Here is a 23,924-nt window from a genome sequence, read left to right on the forward strand (position 1 = left end):
AGGTGAGATATTTTAGCTTTAAAAGAATATTCCCTTGGAAGGAAGTGAGCATGAATAGACCATAAATGAAATTTAGGTGAGAATAAAGACCGGATATGGAACAGAATTTATTGCATAACCTTGAAAAATTAGTGGAAGCAAAAACTCCTCTTTTTAAATACAGCTAAATAATAATCATGTGATAACACCATGACAGAAAGAGTCTGGTCATGATCCAAGGTTTCCCTCTAAATCCTACATTCTGTGTTCCTCTACACAACTATAGAAATTATAACAATATTTGGAAAAAGATAGCAGATGCATTTTATGTATCTCACAGTATATGATGTGTCCAATCTATATTACAGAGTGTACTTTATGCCACTTGTTACAGGCAGCAGTATCACCCATACACATTTCCAACTCATACACCAAGTCTACCCACAATGATTATGTTTTACATTTTAATTAATCTGAATACTGTTTGGTTTCTCCAGATGTAAGAGGCTTGCTGAGTTTTTCTGATTATTTAGTTTATTTTTTCTCTTGTAATACCTGAAAAATAAAACAACTAAAGGTCAGGAAACTCCCTTGCTACCTCCTGCTTTTTGTTCTACATTTTTTGGGCATCTCAATGTCAGTGCTTACTTAATTTGTAAATCCATCTTTTGAAGTGTTCATAAATGTACCAGGATGACACTAATTCGCTGGAAGCAAAGTTCTTTTTTGCTTGCAGGAACCTCTCTGGCAGTATTCCCCAAGAAGTTTATTATGCTGAAAGGCTTCAAGAAAGGCATTTTCATGTCAAGTTTTGGAACACATGGTGACAAATTGCTGTTGTGATGATTTGCTTTGTTCACTGCTATCATCACTTCTGAAAGAACCTCTTATTGTGGGTTGCTTTTCAGATTGCTTAAATGTCTGCTGAAAATAGTTTTATTATGTTGTTTTGGATAATTTAAAGGAAGATGGGTTATTTTTTTTATACACTAATACTTCTTATCCTTATCAGTTAAACACTTGGTTTTCAAGTCTGTTGATTTCTATTCCTTTAAGATGGGCAGTGATGAATAGGCAGTACTTTCTCTATTTTGAATATTGAAGATAATAACTTTTCAGACACCTACTATTGATGTCTGCTCTTGCACAATTTTCCCTTCTTTCCTTCATGGGTCAATGTTTGAATTACTAAACCCCAGGTTTCTTATGGATTTATTTTTAGGGGAAATTATGGTCTAGGGAGAGAGGCAGAGAAGGAGAGGAGCAAAGAGCAGACCACCTAATCACAGCTAAATAAAATTTTAAATTTTTACCCAAAAATCTATATATAATCATAAAAGAAACTTGAACCATAAAATAGGAAGTATTAGCATATATTTATGCAGCATGTCTGGGATAATGTAAGTTCAAAAAGGTTTCTGGACACCAAGTTGAATTCTAGGCCAGGTTCTGTTATTCATAATTGAACTGATCTTCATTGTATTCAAATGTTCTTTCATTTGGTCTTTTCATTGTCTTCATTGTAGTTCAAATGTTTCCATCTGAATTTAGATTTCTTTAAATATGGGTGATATTGCCCAAGGACCATTTCTTCCAGCCTAAACATGTGATCTAAGTTGATTGTGGGGTTTAAAATATTAAAGAATGACTCTTACTAACATTTTCTACTAAATACCTAATCTGTCAAGTTCCTCTACAAGAAAGAAGCATTTCAGATTTGGTCACCTGATGATTGGCTGGGACAGTAATCTTTGACTGCTGCCTACTAGACCTATGACTTCCAAACTCCACAGTACTGAAGCTTCAAAAGATAAAGGGGACTCATTCTTAAGCTGTCACATAAAAACATCCAGTCCAATACAGCAATCTTTGACAGTGAGATCAGACAGAACCATGCAAAAGTTATTACTAACTGGCTCTTATCCATCACTTCTTAGCTGAAAGAGGGAAGTAGCTTCTTAAACAGTTTGAGACCAGTGTGGTGCTTAGCTCCTGGCTGGGATCAAACCATAACAGTCGTGTTTGGTGCCTGTTGTGGGGCAGTATCTATGAACCACAGTCTCCTGAGGGGAATACCACCTGGAATATAAAATTATCCACAGCCACAGAAGCTTTGAGGTGCCCCTGTTCCAGCGTGGCCTCCTCCATTGGCCATTCCTTCAACTCAAGTTTGCAGTGGAGCTCCATCCTGCTCAGTACAGCAGCCCAGGAGCAGCAGTGTTGCCCCAGCCCCCTCCCAGCCAGGCCCAGCCTGGAAATGCTGTGGTTTAATCCAATCCAGCAACTAAAACTCATACAGCTGTTTGTTCACTTTTCATCACAGCCGAATGGGTGGCAGATTTGGAAAGGGAGCAGTGAGAAAACTCAGAAGCTGAGAAAAAGACAGGTTAATAGGTAAAGAAAAAGCCACTCACACCAGCAGAGCAAAACAAGTTCATTCATCCTTTCCCATGGGCAAGCAGGTGTTCAGCCATCTCCAGGAGAGCAGGGCTCCACCAGGAGCTAAGAGTTATTTTGGAAGACAGCATCCAAGCTTCCTTCCTGTCCTTCCTCCTGCAGTTTTAAATACTCACAGTGATTCCATGCAGTGGAATATCCCTTTGGTTACTTGGGGTCAGCTGTTCCAGCACTGCCCCTCCCAACTTGCGCCACTCCCAGTTTGTGCCCTCCCAACTTCTCACTGGTGTGAAAAGCAGAAAAAGCCTTGATGCTGTGTAAACATTGCTAAGGAATAGCTAAAATATCTGTTAACAGCATGATTTTAATGAAAAATTTCCAATAATAGCCCTGTACTAGCTTCTATGACGAATATTAACTTTCCCTTGACCAAAACCAAAACACTAAAAGAGGATTTGATAAAAAAGAAGTAAGTGCAAAGTCACTTCTGTCCTCTAGCAAAATCTAGGTACAAAATAATATTGCAAAAATTTGCCAAAGAAAATTACAAATTTAGTGTAGTCTTATGTACGCACAAAGCCATACAACATTTGTTTTTCTAGACTTTGCTAATAATGCAGTGATTTCAAATTAATTTCTTAACATAAAAAGCCCAAAAGGTTTTTTCTTTAAATTAAAGGTACTATTCCATTTTCAGTTGTGTTTTTATTCAGAAACATCATAATAGATATCATAGGTGCCTATAATCCAAGCATTACTGTAAATGATCTCTTTCATAGACTCTTGCTTCTAAGAAGACATAGCTTCTGAAACTCCACTTCTTTCTAATGGAAGTGGCATAAAGTTTTTAATTATTGCAAATCTTTACAATAACCTGAATATGCTTTCCAAGTATATATTAGATTCCTCTTCATACCCAGGAGCAGCATACTTATTTTTTCTCTGATGTTTCATCTCATCTTTCTGATGTTGCACTTAATGACAAAGTTCCCATTACTCACAGTGTATCATTTCCTTTCATTACATTTCATTTTGAGTTTTCCATCTTTATTATCTTTATCTTATCTTTATCTTTATCTTAAAGTATAACAATTTGGTAAAGTGCACTAACTGCTGTACTTACAAGAAATAAATTACTTGGTTCACACAGTAAAGTCTAAAAGAGGTTCTGAATATGAAAAATAACCCAGAAAGAGTATAATGTGCAGTCTCCCCACAGCAGTACTGTGAATCCCCACTGTTTTCCTAGACATGTTCTTTTCTGTGGTTTCAATTCAGAGGAACCAGACACTGCCTGCAAACTTAGCAGGGTGTCTGGACACTCAAAGCAAGATTTCAATAGGCTGAAAAATTATTTTCAGTTAACAACTGCAAAGCTTAAGGCTACTTTCAGGATCAAAATTTCATTCTGTGCTTGGCCTGCTCAGTCTCTTTGAATGTAAAGAAATCTGATGACGCTTGATATTATGGATATTCTCTCATTAAAATTAAAGATTAGTAGGTGGCAATTCCAGTTTCATTTATGTTCTTTTAAAACTGTCATATAAAAGATATATGTATGTCTTCCATAATAGACAATATATTTTGTAACCCATTTCTTGCCAAAATTTGAGTGCAGGGATGATGATGATAGGAGTTTAGTTATTGGTATACAGAACTCACTCCAAATAATTTAAATTAATTTGGCCACAATGAAGGCTGCAACCATATATATATTGACCAGGTATATCACCTGTCATCAAAGGGAGATTTGATATGTACAATTTCAGGCTTTCAATTTTATGAGATATATTGAAATTTAAATAACAATAATAAATATTAATATAAGACTAGAATAAATTTGTTTGCTTAATTTGCTTTCCATTACATTGCTTAGTTTGACTTTCATTTTATGGTACATTTGAAAATCTAAACCATCATATTCTTTTAAGGCCAAGATACTTTCCAGGTCTTTTGTTAATAATTTTTTTTCTTTTCAAATATTTTCACTTCCCCATTTACATTTTACAGGGATCCAAAAAAAACCCACCTTCTTTTAGCTCTTATTTTCTATAATAAAGTGAAAATGACTAATTGCAGCCTGCTTTATTTATTTGGGTTTTTTTCTAATAGGGTGACATCAGCAATAAGATTTCCACTGAAATTTGTATTATAGACTAGTAAATTCATAATTTCTATGCCTTTCTGTCTTGCTAATCTTTGTCCTATGATACAGAAAATCCATCCCAAAGGGTAAAATTAGTATTTGTGGCTTCCTTGACATTTGAGGTTTTTTTAAGATAAATTAATTGATTTTTTTCTATACCTATATCTAATCTATATCTATCTATATGTACATCTAAATCTATCTATATCTATATCACCTATATCTATAGACATATATATCCATGCATCTTCTCATATTTTTAATGCCTGTGTCACACTAAGCTTGCATGCTCCCAAAAAAACAGTTCTCGCATTTAATAATCAGACATACTGTTTACTTGATCATACTTGCACCACAGTACCTAATTATTTGATTATTTAAAGCTTTTTAGTTCTGTGGTTTGGGTGGGTTTTTTTTTTTTTTTTTTTTTTGGTTTGTTCGGGTTTTGTGAGGTTTTGTTTTGTTTGGGTTTTTTTGTGCATTTGTTTGGGTTTTTTAATCATTACCTATCCCTCTGAACCAGCTAACACACTGTTGAATTAAAGTTTTATTTGGATCTTTAATTGGTGTTTTGACATGAATGTACTTTGTAGTCTAGCTGTTCTTCTGTCAGCTCACCAGTTCTTTAATCAGCTTTTTGTTATGAAGAGGAGATATTTATCTATTACGGTACACTATTATTTGTGTCCACATTGTATTTGTACCAAAGTTTCTCTTTAAACAACACTTTAAGAAGAGGAAATTACATAATACTGTACTTTTATTAGCCAATTTTCTTTCAGATATTAATTTTACTCTCCATGATTCTTCTTGTCTTTCATTTTGTGCTTATTCTCATATTTGTGTCTTCCTGCTCAACTTCTTTCTGTCTTTTTCATATTCAGTTAAATTTCAAGTACATAAATATTTCTAGGTTGAAGCTTTGCTTTATTTATAGTTGTCTGTATTTCCGCTCCTCTTTACTTGTGCGGTGTTTAATCAATATTCTCGTGTGATGATAAACATAGAGTTAAGCAGAGCATTTTCATTTTTTACAAGTTGTTGAGCTTATTTAGAAAAGAATGAAAAAGAAAAACAAAATATTTTTCATAAGACTGGTCTTTCTAAAGCAGTGTCTGGAGGCCAGTGAGATCAAGATAGAGCTTTGATTGATCAGTGTGCAACAAATCTAATCAGCCCGTCCCTGTTGGCTAGATTACTGACTTTTGTTGCTCAAACAGAACATCAATGGAAATTGCAGCAATGTTTCTAGCAGTTGTAAGTTAAAAAATTAGACTATACTAAAAGAAGTCCTGTTATGCACACCAGGAGCAAAAACTCAAAATACTTAATTTGCTTTATTCTTCACAAAGAATCTGAAATTTTGACCAATTACAATTCTGCTTAAACTGAGCATTTTTTGTTGTAGCTAATGAATAATGGACTTCTGGAGCAGATAGTGAGTTTTAAAAAAAATAATTAATTATCATTCACTTTTTAAAAAGTCATTATTGAGCCCTCCTATTTATTGGAAGATATTGAGGCCTACCTATTTTGGCTTCTTTCAGAGGAAGGAGAAAGAAGGGTGAGAAAATTATGTCTGTGACCTAGTGTCTTCCCACAAAGGTGACTGAGAAATAGATAGAAGAGAACTGCAGAGCTATGAGCCTGTATCAAGGAACTAATGTTATGTTCCACAAAACCTTTGCCAGGAAGAAAGGAGGGTGGACTGGAATGTTAAATTTTCTGTGAATACCCCTGTGCTACTCCCTTGTGCACAGAGTTTATTGATAAAATCAGAGTATATCTTCAAATTTTAGTGTAATTCCTGTGGATGACAAACCTAGCCTCCTGGCCAGCTCAAAAAAGAAACCAGCTATCCACAGGCAGGATGGAGGAGCATGAAACTCCAACTGAATAAGAAAATGAGGTGTGGATGACATGACAATAATGTCCTCTACTGATGGCATCTTTCTGCCATTCACAGACTGAGTTAAGGCTCTGCATGGTCTGATAAAATTCATCAGGATCCCATGTTAACATATTTTTTATTTCGAAATAAGTTACAAATGCCTCTGGCTTATTTGTCAATCACCCTGCGAGTCTAAGCCTTGTTTCACAGCCTTGTATTATCTGCCTGACACCTGCTGGTTTCACTCCTGAAGAATGTTAGGAAGTTATTACACAGAGAAGTTTGTATAGAAGAAAAAGTATTGTTTTCTTTTGCTTATTATTTTGCTTCATTTTTATTTTATCCTTATTATTGAGATTATTAGCTAACAAAATTGACGTACACACAGATATACATAGAAAGAAACAGCTGATATTTCTCACATGTAAAGCTGAATATCTTCTACTACTGTGATGACTTAATGCAATGTCATGCTCCTACTACCCAATTGAAGGCACTCTTGCCAGGAATATTATCTCTGTGTGTTTGGACAAATTGGAATAACTTGGTCTCACTGATTTTAAAGCATATAGGGAATGCTCTCTACAATACTCAAGCTAAAGAATCACAGAATCATAGAAAGGCTTGGATTGGAAAGGACCTTAAACATCATCTAGTTCCATATCCCACAACCTAGGCAGAGATGCCATCCAACTAGAAGGGGTTGCCCAAGGTGACATCCAGCCCGGCCTTGAACACTTCCAGAAGTAAAATATTTTTTATAGAAGACACTTCTGAGTCTTTGGAAATTACTTTAGCAACTAAAATTTCAATTATTGTGGTCTACAAGGAACAGTAAAAAGTAATATATAGAGTTGGTGCTTACATTGATTTATATTCATTTTTTACAATCACATGGAAAATTTACATCCCACTTAAACTCTTAGAAAGGTAGATGTCACCTGAAGTACTCATGAAGCCTGGAAGCTTATTTCTATTATTTACTGTAAATGTTTCATTAAAGTTTAGAGACCTCAATGTGTCAAAAATCAAACAGACATTTAACACATTTTTCTTCAACAATACATAATTCATATTAGTGACTACTGTCTTGAGAAGGTGTTCTTTTTGATTATTTTTGTTAGGTAGATATTGTGACTATTGTTGCAGATTTTAAATATTGTGAATTTTATTTCCTGTAACTCTGCTGAAGTGGCAACCAACAGTGTCTGTCTAATGGATGCATGTGGTCACTGAAGGTGGATTTGGGGGAGAGAGATAATAACAGACTAGCCAAAGGCTAATTAGAGCAAAATATCCAGCTAACCACAGTGCTGATCAATGTCCATCTCAAGTCAGGTGTGGAAGAAAGTAACATTTGCAATCAGTATGCAAATATGAGTCAATTATCTTTCTCCATTGGTAGTGGACAGCTCAGAACCCATTCAGCTCTCCTGCACAGACATACTTCATGCCAGGATGTCCCCTTGAGTCAGGATGCCTCTGAAGATTTGTTCTTGAGGCCAAGAAATTCCTTGCACCAAGAGATGTCAGTGATTAACATGTTAAACTTTGAAAGCTAAATTGGATAAAGAATTGATTGTGTATATGTACTCCTTTAGGCAGAAACTCTTGATTAAATCTGTGTCCAGATACACCAAAACTCCTTTCTGAGAAGCTTAAAAAGCTTTCTGAATCTCTTTAATCAACAAAAAATCACCTTGACAGCTTTATCTAAACCTGTCCTCTATGTAGTAAATAATCAAGTGTACATTGACTTTAACCTTGTGAAGCCACTGTCACATGTACTATTAAATTTGTTAAATCTGTTTCATATCAATACATACATTGATACTTTCCTCTTTCAGGTGAAGTATTTAATTTCTGTGCTTTTACTAAATTTAACTGTGCATTATTTTCCTATGCTATAAGCAGTGATAATATAATGTGTCTAATGTAAGCTCTTCCAATTATTTGGAAAGTCTCAGTTTTCAGGACAGTATCCACTGGTGTGTTTAATTCAATTAAAAGATTGCAAATGTTTATGTCATTTGCAGCCACTAATTTGCTACCCTTGGTTTTCATATTCAAGGTATATGATAAACAATAGACTAAATCATATCCTAAACATTTGTGGTGTGAAAAGATAATGTTTTAGAGTTCTTCAGTAACCACCTGCATAGAGAGTCTTAATTACAAGTGAATCTATAAAACAAGAAACAACATCTATATTACATTTTTCATAGGGTGAAAAGTAACAACAAATATCCAAGAGGCATTTGATTGCACATTATAACACACTTTCTAGTAACTTCTTCCTGCCAACAAGCCTTAGGCAAAATAAGTGCAATAAAAATTATTGAATCAAACTGAATAATTTTTTAAAAAATAAAGAAAATATTTTGTTTATTTGAATCTAATTTTTGCTTTAGACTTAGATTTTTGTTTTGAATTTATTTTTCACTTTCCACTTCAAGATGAGGGCTTTCTTTTTCATTCTTCAGTGGTTTAGAAGGTCAAGAATGTTATTCTTTTCTCTAATAAATTACAGCTTTTGTAAATTCTCACACACCTTTATACATGCAACAGTTTTATGTGTTTTCCTTTTGGTAAAAGGCTGAAAGCAGAGAGGAATTCTGCCTGATTGGTCTGTCTTGGCTGCCACACATGGCTCCCACAAACCCTTACTAGAAGGGTTGCTATCCTTCTAGCAATTGAGGAAAACACTGGGGAAGAGCTTTACTGGAGTTGAGTGGAGAAAGAAAAGAAAAAAAAGTAAGCAGTGAAAATGAAAAAGGAAGTTACAAGGCTAGAAAAGAGTAGGAGATGGAAAGAACAAATAATTAAGAGGGAGGAGGATTTAAAATCCCCAGCAGAGTAAGAGAAAAATTATTTTGGAAGGTACACAAAGGAGACTGAATAGAGTTTGTTGCCAGGTGGAATCTGTGGTTGGCAGCAAGACTAGGGAAGTAGAAAAATTTGACACAGTATCAGGACAGAATTTCTTTACAGGCCCTTGTTTGGTATTCTGCTCCACCCAAAAGAGCTTATGTCTTTCTATTTATAAATATTTATTCTTTTAATGTCTGTTTCCAATATCTAACTTCAGTGATTAAAACCTTTCTCTGGTATACTTGAGATGTTTTCTTCACAGAAGTGGGGTAGACTACTTCACCTCAGAGATGTAGCAGACATTAGTTTCCATGCATTATGAATATAATTACAATTCAAGTACTGGAGTTCTGGTAATCATGGAAGGGGTTTTTTTTTTACCGCAATATGAAATGAAAAAAATAGGCAATATCTCTCTTTCTTCATTTGCTTACTTTTAAAAATATATATAGTTATATTTTGAGCTGAATAATTCTTTTGGAGCATGTTAACTAATTTATTTGAATAAAGGTACAATCAATGAAGTGAAATAGCACCCAAAGATACTTCTTTTGCTGTTTGGTTTCTTTCACAAGGTGGTACTTGATCTAAAAATTGGAATTTGTTGTTAATCAGGCTGGTCTACAGTTTTAATGAATACCAGCTCATAAGACATTTGCATGGTTATTTATCTCTTTAAATAAAAATTGATTAAAGCTCAAAGGAGTTGAACATTGCTTCTTTGGAGTCACTAGAGAGCCTTAAATTAATTTTTCACTCATCAACAAAAATAATAAAATTGAGCTATGGAAATTTGTTACACTGTTTACTTATAAACATTTTAAATATCTATAAAACAGCCTTTCTCTGAAACTGTTCCTTGCTTTACTGTTCTCTCATTTAGAAACTCAGTCAAATGTGAGAACATAGCTCAAGATGACTCATTTGTGTCACTCACAAACAGAAAACAAATTATTGATTTGTTTTGGGCTTGTTGGACCATTTCTATGTAACATAACTATCTTGTTAACAAATTGAGTTCATTCAATATACTTGGGGAAAAAAAAAACCTCCACACCCCCCTCCCACTGCACCTCAAAAAAATCCAACCAAACAAAAAAATTACCTCAAGCAAACAACAGGTTGATGTATCTGGGAGAAAAACACAAAAGAATACCAGGCATGCTTTAGAGTATGCATTCTGGTAAATCAGATGTTTGATTGATCAACACAGTTTGATGAACAACAACAACAACAAAATAAAAAAAAGCAGTGAAATTATCTCTAGTGAGCTTCTCACAATGTCATTGAAAAGAAAAAAACCCAACAACACAACCTCTCACACCACTCATTCAGTCTACTAATGTACCTGGCAGCTTAAATTGTGATATACTAAGAAGGTAATAGCACATATTATTAATTATTTATAATGATTAATAATTGTTACTTTGCACTGTAAAAGATGGGTCTTGTCAACCATAATGAATAAAGTTTGTTTCTTGGACAGTTTTGACATAGCTAGAACTGAAACAGATTATTTTTTTTCTTGCATATTTTGTTACAGTCTCCTCACAGCTGTAAAAAATAGAACAGGCAACAGACTGTGATTCTCTTAACATCTGCTACTTTCTGTGACTGGACAATGCCATATGAAGAAAAACATGGCTTGCAATACATTCTGCTAAAGTGAGGATTACCATGGTTTGCTTCATTGAAATCATCTTGCTCTGCAGGAAGTAAAGCCTTCTGACAGCTGTCTATTTCTCAGGAGCTAATGGCCAAAGCTACTTTCTTGTTTCCAGTTTTTTGCTGAAAGTCATGCAGTTTAGCAGAATAATAAGGCACAGAAGCATATGTCCCTTGACAACGCAGTGTTGATAACAAACCAAACTGTAAACTATGATTCCCTTAGGAAATCTCAAACACCTGCAAGTGCTAATATCTCCTCAGAAAAATGTGCATTATGACAAAAATCACTGTTACAGGGCAGTCTGTCAAAGACATTCTGAAGATTTTTTTGTCCTAATATTTTATAACTTCGTGGCTGTCATTTTAGCCTCTATATTTATCATGAAACTTCCGTAGTGTGAGATTTCTTAATTTTTGTGATTTGGTTTATATACCTATTCATTTCCTAAAGCCACTAATGGAAGGGTACAGATACCACTCTCTTCGACAGAGTGCTTCCTCACATTGAACAGACATACATTTTGCACTGAAAAAAATTGTTCTTTCTACTTTTTTTTCTTAGCAGGAAATAAAAGTCTGCAAAGAAGATAGAATTAGAATGCATAGGAAAACAAACAAAACAAAATAAAACCAGACTAATTGTGTTGCTGTTTTATAACCAGTTAATAAAAAAAATTGTATTGGTACAAAACAGAAGGCTAGAAAAAATGCTTAAATACATTAGTCAAATGGCTTACTTTGGAGAAATAAAGATTCAAATTAAAAATCTTTACTGAAGGTTTCAAAGTAAGCCATACTCCATTCATTTTTGATCAAGAAAAAAACCTGATTTTCATTGCTGATTAAAGAATTTTTGCAGCATTTTAAAAAGCCTTTTCATTTCATTAATTCAATTTATTGGAAGAAACTTGCCCAACTAATTTGACAAGTTATTTTAAGTTGTTGTGAGACACTTGTCTATATTTCCCTTTCTGACTATAAAACCATTACTAGATTTCATCTCCTAGGGAATCAGTGGTAACATTTTTTTTTCTCTATGTACTACACACACACACACACACAAGAGAACTTTCTCCCCCCACACTTAAATGAGTCTTCCAGAATTTAACAACTAAATATATCTCTATAGCTGTAAATTGCCACATACATTGTAAAGTTAAAAACCCCATTGACATCATTGAATTGCAGTGCATTTGATTAATATTGTTTGAAAATAAATGCTCTAGCAAGCCATTACTTTGGTTTTTGGGTTTGTTGCGTTTTTTTGTTCTTTTTTTTTTTTAATATAAGGAAAGCTGTTTTTATTTTTTTTAATCATAAAAACTAAAAATCAGTTTTAGACTATGAATATTTTCATATTTCTTATCTGTTGTTTTGTCTAAATAACTGTGCTGACCTCCCTCATTAATACATTATAATTGAGTTCTGCAAGAGTTGTGTTATAGTGGAAGTTCTCCAAAGAATCCTCTGGCACAACTAAAGTGATTTTCAAGGAAAAGAAAATCCTCTGAAGTATGTCACTCCTTTAAAGCTTGAACTGAGACTGGGAAACATACACTGCCTACTAACCAACAATTATTTTTGTTTGTTACCCAGGCTTCTCTTGCTTCTGAAGATCCCTTTAGAAGATTTAAGTAGTGTTAAGGCACAATTGCAAGAAATAGTTATATAAGGAGTTTGAGCACTAAAATCATGCAAAAAGGATCAAAGCAAACATTATACATAAAAATGCATAATTATATACATATTAATGTATACTTTCAATAGCCTAATATTTTAAGTTAGTATGGATACTGTGCAGAAAAAACAGGATTTATGTAAAAGGTAGCACAAGCAAGGAGTTAATTCAAGCACACTGGAGCTGATGATCACTCTCTCACCTGAAGAAAATAATCAGTTGCCTAGTGTATAAATATAATCAATCCACTGGCAAGGAAGAGTGGAATGAAAACCAATGCTGCCAAGGAAGTGACAAGTGGCAAGAAGAAGATTAAGTGGAAGGTATATTCTACATGGAGGGGAAATTATTCTTCTGGTGTATCAAACTGTTATATCAGTTTGATGAAAGTACAGAGTAAATGATTTTAATGATACTGAGTGATTTAAAATTAGGTTACATGCTTTGACTTAAAAGCTGCACACTTTTTAATTTTTCCAACACCGATTTATAGCCATTTATATTCCAATGAATTTTTACACAACTTTTGCATACAACAGTATCATGATTCTTACTAAGGAACATAGGGAAAACTGTCAAGGGGACTTTACAAAATAAGCCCTGTGATATTAATTAGGCAGAATAAATTTTAAGAAACAGAACAATTCATCAATTTTTTTTTATGCCAATAATTGAGGGCATTATTATCAATATTATAAAGATATAGAGAGATTGTAGCTTCTGATTTTTAATTTGACAGATTTTCTTTTGTTATACTCTTTCAGAAAGAAATTAATTTTAAGAGAGTAAAACATCTGAATTGGGCATGCAGGGACACATTATCTCTGTGATAGGATTTCACAGGAAATAGATATTTCTCTGAATTATCAGAATATTAAAAATTACAAAAGGATTGTCAAACTCATGTGCTGTTAAGAATTCTCTTTCATCAAAAAAATACTAAATAGAAGTTTGACTTCTCTTACACAGTGCTGCCTTTTTTGTGAAAATCTTAAAATACTTTTCATTTGTATGATCTGATAACATTTAGAGTTAGGTTTATCTTAAAATAAATTTTCAAAATAAGCAGAAAGTTAAACTCTATCTTTATAAAGTAAATCCAGAAGACACTTCTGTTTCACACAACTTATTATGATAGATTCCTTCCATTTTTAAAGATTACATAACCATTTGATGTGCCAATATCCTTGAAGCCTTAGGAACAGGCATTGCTATTGATGTTGATGTTGTTATACTACAAAATCATAGATCATTCAGCATGTAAAAATGGAGATGGATCACTAAATTTAAACTAGGACAGATAAGGAAGGAAATATTTAAACTTTCTTCATATTAAAAGCCTCAGCGAGACTGGATGTGCATATTGTGGAATTTTTTTTTTTTTTTGGAACAGGTTCTTTGAAATTTAGAAGTATGTAAAACTGTATAATTTGCCTTTTCATTTTAGTAGGAAAACAGACAGATAAACAAATCCCAACAAGTGGACAAATGCATGAATTTTTAACATGTTGTTACATTCAGTTACTTTTATTTTATCAAGACTATAGGCTGGGTATGGAAATGTGGCTATTGATTTTCATATGTGATGAGTTCTACACATGTCATTTGCATCCTTCACAAAATAAAATATTCTTATTCCTCTTATTTTTACTACTAAATTATTAGGTTGTTTCCTAATGCTGCAGCAAATAAAAAAAAAAGGATGGAACCTGGAATAGAATTACTTCTGAATCTTTTTAATGGATGTTTATAATATGTAGAAATAGAGATAAGTATTTTTTATGTCTTAGACTTTAGATTTAGACACGATACACCCAAAGCTAATTACTGTAATGCATTTCCTAATATTTTCATTTCACCATCAAAATAATCTATCTTGAGCAGAGTAATTCTGGTTTCAAAGCACATCTAAAATATCTGATAAAAGACTATTGCTTGAAAAGCAGAAATCCTAAACAGACCTCTGAGAGAGTCTATGAACATGGAGCACTTGGGTATGTATTTCCATCTGAACATATGATCATTCTCTGGTGGAAGAGGGTAGAAATTTACTACACAGGGGTTCTTTACAGGCTTAACATCCAATTGAAAGGGATGTCTCCTCCCTCCACAAGATTTTTAAGGCCACACAAATACATGAAATTTGAAAATAGCAGCTATTACTATTACACTATCTCAAGGAATGTATTGTGAGTTTAATAGAATACATTCAATCAACAGTTATGGACCAGAAAGTGTTTAAGGAATCATGAAATTAAGAGATGGATGAAAAGGTAAGGAAAAATTGCCCTATTGCCAATTTGAACACTATGGGAATCATGTAGCAGTGTTCTATTTAGCACTGATAAAACTATACTGAGAAGCAATTTATAAGTAAAAATCATGGACCATAGAGATTTTAGTAATGTGAGGCAGAACAATATAACTGATAGCATATCTTTCCTTCTGCAAGCAAATTAGGCCTCTTTGTAGCAGAAATCACTTCCTTGTTACTGCACCAGTTCTAAACACAGCAGGGTGTCTTAGAGGTCTAAAATTCTGTGAAAAAAAGAAAGGTGAAAACAGTATGAATTAAGTAAGTGGAAAAGAATCTAAGAATGCTTTCTTTTCAGACACAGAAGGAATTATTTGAAATATTGGAATGAAACTGCTTCCCAAACCATTCAATACACAATTGGGTCAGGATAAGGAATAAAACAACTGTTAGAAAATGAGCGCATACTGAATCAGATCTGGTCTCAGATCAGACACCAATGAAGACCGGGATCAGTCAACTGCCTGTGCTGCAATTAGCCATAGTTATTTGCTCTTAGTGTGCCAAACTCCTGTGAGAATTACAGCAGCATTCATTGAACCTCTATGGATATGAAATACAAATTATTCTGAGAAAAGAATCATGACAGGCATCCTCTTTTTAGATTTAAGCTGGATATGGAGAATTGGAATTCTATGACAGTTCATATAGAGTAAGATTAACATAGTGAGTGAGTGAAAGATACACATTACCTTGGATTACTTAGTTTTTTGTTTTACCTTATTTAGATTGCTGTAGAGGGAAGGCTAGAAAGCTAAAAATCTAAGAGTATTTTAGAAAACAAGAAAATAGCAACTTTTTTCCCTTTGGCTAAACAACTGATTCAATAGAAGGAGAACCATAGAAATTTGTCTGATATACAGTTTTTAATAAAATTTTGATATTTTTTTGATAGCTCCAGCTCAAATGTATTTTGAAACTGTTCTCTGTGACCAAATTATTAGTCCTGGAAGAGTTATGAAAGATTGGTCAAGATAGGTCAAATATGACTACAGTTAAATTTGTCTTTGAAATAAAAATTTTTGCCTTTTCAAAAGTTCAGAAGTGCAAATGAGTCACTGAAAAGATAAATAGTTAGCATTGATATGTGCACTAGATTTTACTGGGTCTGAAACTGATAAAAAATGGTCAGAATGAGTGTATTTCTCTGTATATATGAACTTATTGTAATTTCTAAAATTTTCTATTTTATGAAATTTTACAAAGCAATAGTTTATTTTTAGGTGTAATTTCATGAGGAAACTAAGACCGTGAAGACCTTTCACCTTTTTCCTTTTATATGATCTTGCAGGTAAGCATATATAAATTAATACATGCAGATCTCAAACCTGAGTGCGACTTGTATGAACATAAATAGGCATAAAATTCAATATAGTAATGTATGCAAGCATCTTAATATCAGAAACAAAATTCAAGACTATCTGCGTTAAAAGAAATACAGAGAAAAATCATGCTAAATAATAGGAGTGATCAAGAATTCATATTTGATCCTTTAATTTGAATATTACCATTCCAATAGTTAATGCCTACTTCTACTTGGATAATCACTGGAAACATTTCCATCTTTGCACTGTGATTAGTAGAAGAGGATATTTTCTATCTTAGAGAATTTCAGAATAATGACTATAAAAGTAAGCAATATCCATCAAAATAAAGAATTATATCCTGGCACCTTTACTCCTGCTGACTAATAACTACAGTGAATTCTAATCTTTTGAGACATAAGCAAAGAAAATCAGTGATTAGCCATATGTAATTCTTCACTGCCAAATTATCTCAGGATTAATTTCCTATTTTTAAAATATACTTTGCAGTGGTTTGTTCCTAAAATCACTACATAAAACAATTTTATTTCTCATTAGACAGTGAGAACTTGACAGTACAGGAACACTTTAGAAAATGGAGATGAAACATTAGAATTGTAAAGCTAAATCTCATTATGCCATTCTGTGGATGCTGTCATTCAAGCAATGTTTTCATGCTTCAGCACAGGTTGATCTCTTTAGTTACAGGAAATTGAGATCCCTTTATTTCTGAACGACAATATCCAACAGGGGCACTAATGTACTTATCTTCTCTACTTAAGCCAAATGGTCTTAACTTTTCCAAAAGCTTCCGTTTAGAACCACCTTAAAGGATTTACATAAAAGTCTTAAGAAATATTGTGAACATCACAGAATTATGGAAAAGTTAAAGTGTTTGTTTGGGGGGTTCTGGTGGATTTCTTTGGTGTTTGTTTGGGTGTGGTTTATTTAGTTTGTTTGTTTGTTTGAAGGGGTAGTGGGGGTTATTTTTTTGGTTTTAAGTTGGTTGGTTGATTTTTATTTAAAAACTTGCTTGAGAAATTGCAATGTCAGTTTGCAGTAATTCCTACTCTTAAAATTTATAGATAGATTCACTTTGGTGTTCCTAGGTAGTTAATATACAACTTAAGTTTCCCAGCAAATGTATCCAACTTTGGCACTTAATCACAATATCTCAGAATCAAAGAACATTCTGGGTTGGAAGGAGACATCAAAGGTCATCTAGTCCAACCTTTTTATGGCAAAAGCACTAGAAAGGATGGCCTAATACCCTCTCCAGCTGAATCTGTAAAGTGTCAGATTCTGGGGAACAATCACTTTCCAGGGGAGATTATTCCAATGGGTAATTTATCTTTTGAAGAATTGTCCTCTTGTGTCTAATCACAATCCACCCAGAACTAATTTGTACCCATCATTCCTCATCTTTTCCATGTGACTCCTTGTAAAAAAGGGAGTCTTCTTCCCCTTTGCAGCTACCCTTTAAATACTGGAAGATCATGCCAAGGTCTTACTTTAGCCTTCTTTTGTCAGGGTGGAAAACACCCCAAGTCCCTCAGCCTTTCTTATGCCAGGCTTCTAAATTCTTAAGTGGTCTTTGTGGCTCTTCTCTGATTCTTGCCAGACCCCCTACATCTTTACTTAGTACTGTGGAACCATAGAATCATAAAATGTTTAGGGCAGGAAGTGATCTTAAAAGATAGTTGGTTCTATCTCCCCATACTATGGGTTGGAACAAGTTCCACTGGACCAGGTTGCACCACCCAACCTGGTATTAAACTATTTCAAGGATGGAGCATCCATTACTTCTCTGGGAAACCTATTCCAGTGCCTCATCATCCTCTCAGTAAAAGATTTTTGCCTAGAATTCAATTTAGACTGACTGCTTTTCCATTTAAAGCCATCCCTCCTTGGTCTTGTCACTGCACATCCTTATCAAAAGTCCTTTTCAGCTCTCTTGTACCTTCACAGTTTACATATAATAGTTTCCAATACTTTACATTTTACATAAAATCCTTGATAAATTCAGATAAATTGTTTTTTGCATCTTAAATGGATTTTATTTTAATGGTGAGAATTTAATTCACACAAAAAAAATTAAATGAGAGAGCATTTTCTGTTTTCTTCCAGAGTGAGTGTCACTGAGTAAATGAGTACCAATCATAATGTGAGAATTTGTTGGGGTTTTATTACTTCTATTGGCAAATGACCTTAAATTTTCATACTTTTGAAGATCAGGAATATAGTTGGGCATAAACAATTTTTATGTTGGAAAATTTATTTTGAAATAGGGTATTAAGAATATACTTAGATCAATTATATTTTTTTGGTTTTTATTTTTACATAAAATGGTATTAAATTAGACAGTTATGATCTAAAGAAATAAAATTCATACTGTAAAATAAAATTTAAAAATATGTATGAACTCAAAATTTTTAAGCACTCATTCTTAAAATTTCTTATTTACTCTGCCATTCCCCACCCCTCATGATAGAATGGGGAGGAGAACAGGAAAAACGTAAAATGCATGTGTTAAGAACAGTTCAGCAATTGACATGAAGTCATCTACTACTACTACAAGTACCACAACAAATGGCAAGTAAATGGAGACAAGAAAACTAGAGACAAATAAAACCCAAGGGAAAAAAAAAAAAAAAAGAAAAACACAGTGATATACTGTACAGTTACTCACCACCCACTCTTGCCATGCCTGTCCCTGACAGTGATCAGCCTCTTCTGGCCAACTTCACCTATTTATGAACTGAACATGCCCTTCCGTGGTATGAAATATCCCTTTGGCCAGTTTGACTCTGCTGTCCTGTCCCCCCTGGATTCTTCTGCATGTTCTCATTGGTAGAGCATGAGAAACTGAAAAGTCTTTGACTTGGAATAAACATAGCTTAGCAAAAACTGCATCAGTGTATAATCAACACTATTTTCATCCTCAATCCAAAACACAACACTGTTTGTACCAGCTAATAGAAAGAAAATGAACTCTGTCCCAAACTCTATCTGTCCAGCCAAAACCAGGACATACAAGACATACGGTTTTTGTGGTCTTAATCTAATAATTTTGAGAAAAAAATCTTTAAAGAAACAATACATATATAAAGAAGTAATATATATGCCAGTTTAGTTCCCATTATCTCTATTGATTTAGATACAGACTCATTTATAAAGATTATTTGTAATTCACATTTGTTAATAACTTGGAGAGCCAGTCACACCTTGTGTGACAGAAAAAATTACTATACTTACTGTCTACGTATCTACAGATATGTAGACGTATCTGTATTTTTTCCCTCTCTGAAGGTGGTGTAGCTGAAATAGTAAAAAATACAAGAGACTGATAGCTACGAAATAAAATAATGGTTTGAATAAGCAAACTCTACAGCTTTTAATATTTTTTTTTCTCCTTTGATCCAGGTTGTCTTCTATATCTGGCCCTTCTCACAGTTAATGACCGCTCTCAGAGCTAAAGTTTTCTATTTCACTCAAACAGAGCCATCTTCCTTAGCTTCCATAATATTTAGCCAGGATTATCTCTCTTCTAAAAGTACTGTTTTTTTCCCTTCTAACAGGATTCACATAATAATTAGTTCTACTAATTCTTCTTGACAGATCTGGGAATCAGTGATTTAAAAAAAAAAAGACAAAAAACCAAAACCAAACTAAAACAAGATTACAAAAATAGGCAATGCAAACCAAATAAAAACAAATAAACAAACAAAAGAAAAAAACTGAAACCAAACCAAATAAGTTTTGCAGCTTTGCATCTATTTTTCTTTGAAGACATGAAATTATCTGTGTTGACAATTTATCCATCATATCTCCTTTCCAAAACATATTAATTCAAATTTAAGGTCTATCAGATCTAGTATATTTCACATTGAATGACTAAGTCTTCATTGATTTATCCTATTCTGGGACAAACAGCTTCATTTGTTCAAAATACTTGATGTCACTTTGTTGCTTCAGTTATGAACAGCACAAAAATTATACCTGGATTTTTCTTTTTTCTTCAAGTGGTAGATGCAAAGATTGGTTTTCGTGGATGCTTTGGCAGTCTGAAATCACAGTCAAGGTAAGTCTAAATTCTCACACACATTAATTGTATATTAATGTAGGGTGTGACACACACAGCTGGATCTGAGTGGCTTTTTCTCATCCTGCCCATTTTTCTCTGAATTTGCAGGTAACACTGTCATGCAGGAGTCAAGCTCATTGTTTCTCTTTAGCCTTAAGCAAACTGCTAAGCCAACCAACCAACAAACTGATCAACTCCCTATTTATCTTCCTTTGTCATAAAAGCATAGGAAAGATTTGGATTTTTATTTTTCTAATATATTATTCATGGTACATTGTAACTTTTCCCCCCTTCAATATTATGATTTATTCTACTTTATTAAAATACAGTCCTTGAGATTTTTTGTTCCTATTGTTACTTTGGTTTTTCTAAGCTTTAAGCACTGCCATTTAGGTTTAGGTGATTGACAGGCAATTAACTGCTCCCAGGTCATTCACGTTGTTTTTAACTTCTCAGTCTATGAAAGAAAGGAGGAAAGAAGATATTTTCCAGATAATTTGTGTCTGAAGATAAGGTCTTCCATAAAAGAGGTCCTTAAAGACAAGGTCATCCATAAAGATGAGGGCAACTTCTTTTCAAAAATGTTATAGGAAGAATATTACTGTCTTTTAATTTCAATGTCAACAGATTGATGAATTGACAAATTATAGCCAGGTAGTAAGATTATTTTAAATGAAATGCAGTTCTGCAAATGTATTGTGTTCGACTTTTTTACACCTGCATTGACTGATTCATTCAGCCTTTACTGTATACTTGAGGAGAGAAGGTTAAACTATATCAGCAAGAACAGTAAAAGATGTTTACTTCAAATAAGTGCAGATGAACCTTTCTGAACGATTAACTGACCCCATAAAACAAAAGGAAAAATGCCAAAATATTATAAAATTGGGGGTTTTTATTTGTTAAGGCAGTTGGAATAAAATACTAATAAACATATTGCAAAATATATTATTACATAATTCAAAAGTATTTTCCATGTGCTGCAGGCTTCTCCTATAGCAAACGTTTTTCAATTTTCAGACTGCAAAAAAGTAATTTCATTTTTTGCAGAAATGCTCTTTTACATTGATATATTGTAAAACTGACAGAATATGGTATTTAAATTATAGTCAGTTGGAAATTAGTGAACTCAGATATAAAATAGTCTTCATTTAAGGAAAAGGTGCATCTCTTAAAAGTTAAGAAAGACACTTTATGACTTTGGATACACATACCTTGTGCTGATGCTTTACAGGGTAATAGTCAATACTGGCTTGTTTTCTATTTCAGAAGGTAAGAGACTGGAAATATATCAAAACTTTTGATTTTCTTCCTTAAAGGACACCTGAAGTCGTTCTTTCTTCCTGGGTAATTAAAGAGATAAAGTGAGATAAACAAATAAAATCAATAAAAGAATAAAAAGCAGAAAAAAAAATTTAAACAGCATTTTTGATATTTGCTTTTTGACTCATATCTTACCTAAGCAGTGCGTAATTTTAATGTACTTAAATTTATTACAGTGAGGCATTATGGAGAGATTATGCTTTAGTACTAGAGAAGCAAGAACTTCTAAATTCTGAAAGAAAGCATAAACAATTTAGGACAGGGTTCAGTTTCAGGAGAGTTCTGGAAATACACTTTCAAATAAGTGTATTTAAAATATTCAGGAAGGAAGACTGGTCATGTAAGAGCTTTGGGAAAGCTACAGCATGAATTTATGTGTTCCTATAATCAAAGATAGACTTCAACTCTGTCTTTGAGCAGAGTACCAGAGGAAAATCCAACTTCAAGCAGAAATGAATTATGATCACATTAAGTGAACTTGAGGCCATGTAGAAGAATTTGGATAAACTCTGAGAGTAGAGTTCTGTATAATTGAATTGTTCATGCTTGCTTATAGCTACACCCAAGGATGTCAGTTATCAAATGAAGAAGTAGGAAATAGTTTGCTATTTAAAAATGTTAATATATGTTTATACATGCAAATGCTTAGAACTAGCTTAAGATATATATGTTTTATCTCTTTCTTCAGCATCTGGTTAAATATTATTATTCTGAAAAGTAACGTCCTTAATCTTCACCTTGGCATCAAATAAATATATAGAAGAGTTTTTTCCACTAGCATTTTATTCTTGTTTTTTTTAAAACCCCTGTCTGTAACCTTTAAGTGAGGGTATTCAAAACAACTCAGCAGATTGCTTCATGCTCATGGCTTTTAACCTGTTTGTTTTAAACATGAATTCTCTATAGCTTTTAATATTCCTGGCACATTTCCTTGTCTCTCAGCATGAAGTTCATTATCCTATGCAAGACAAATTAGCATAAAGACAGCCAATTTTAACTGAGCATCAGCCTGTAAAAATGGAGGGACTGAACTATCAGTTTCACACATGGGTCTGTGTCATGGCATGAGTCAGATAAGCTGTAGATGAGGATCAGCAGACCAGCACTGATATTGTTCTTAGCAGCTCAGCAACCAGGTTCAGTGACTTTTAAAAGATTGGGTCCTCACAAACAGCTCTTCAGTGTAGCATCTAGCAAGAAATCTGGCCAGAGCTCCTTGTTTTATTTTGCCCTAGCTTACATCTTGTTTCTCTCTCAAATCTAACAGGTATATGAAGGGGGAAAAAAATCATTAATGACAATTTTAATAATGAAAGTAAAAAAGTTGATTTTATTTAATTGACTTCCTCTCAGAACCAAATGAATGCATTAGACAAGAAATAATTCTATTTCATTAAAGCTTGAATATGACCAAAATATATTTTCTGGGAAAAAAAAAAAAAAAACAAAACAAAACAAAAAACCAACAGATTTCAAAATATCTGAAAAAGTTTGTGTATGAAACCATACAAATTGTATGGTTATAATAGTTCTGCAAAAGCATGCATTCTTTGTCTCCATGGAAATCCCTCCTATCTCCATATGAGAGGGAAGGAACAGCTGGCAGAATCAAAGCCAGCATTATCCCTTCAAAATCAAGAACAATACACTGTGCATAATCAACTTTCTTGGAAAGAAAAATGCTTGTTTGATCAAAAGCTAATGAAGTGCACATGCCTCAAAATAGCAACTGGGAAGTCAGAAAGTGCACTAAGCTCTGCCAGCTCTGCCAGTGTCATAACAGGGCTCTCCCTTGACAGAAACTGTGAATACTAGATGGACTAAACTATTAAAATCTAAAATGATTGATGCTTATTGAGAATCTTCACAAAAAAAACTGCCCTTGACACGGACAGCTTAAGGCATTCAGCTAATAAACTCACAGTGCCTTAGTTTAGCAAAGTGAGAGATAGAAGATGCTCTCCAAGTACCCCCAAGAGTTATAATTGAACTTTGGCAAGACATTAACTTCAAGTAAATAATCTCCCACTGGTCTACCTGCAGTGTTATCTAAAGGTACCTTGTGTATTGACAGCTGTCCAGCAATCTGGAATTACTGAAATTTTGGCAAAAGTTGTGTTCAAGCTTCTATGGTGGATAAGCAAATTAGAGGTACTGAGCCAATAACTTCACAGTTTGACTCCTGGTGGGTGCTAGCATAATAAAAACATAGACAGTTTGGTTTTCACTATATCCTTTGCAAACTGGGATCATGTCTTATGTTTTCCTT

At 33.6% G+C, this 23,924-nt stretch overlaps 1 long non-coding RNA gene across 1 annotated transcript; it reads left to right on the plus strand.

Annotated features, from left to right (window-relative positions):
- The first annotated feature begins 4,952 nt into the window (after positions 1-4,952).
- LOC146768660 (uncharacterized) lies at positions 4,953-22,121 on the plus strand. The gene is made up of 3 exons (XR_014954200.1): positions 4,953-16,235; positions 20,272-20,329; positions 20,441-22,121. It is a non-coding gene; the product is annotated as an uncharacterized LOC146768660 (long non-coding RNA).
- Positions 22,122-23,924: the final 1,803 nt, after the last annotated feature.

The sequence above is a fragment of the Lonchura striata genome, chromosome 1 (genome assembly GCF_050655825.1).
Source record: "Lonchura striata isolate lonStrDom1 chromosome 1, ASM5065582v1, whole genome shotgun sequence".
Taxonomy (NCBI): domain Eukaryota; kingdom Metazoa; phylum Chordata; class Aves; order Passeriformes; family Estrildidae; genus Lonchura; species Lonchura striata.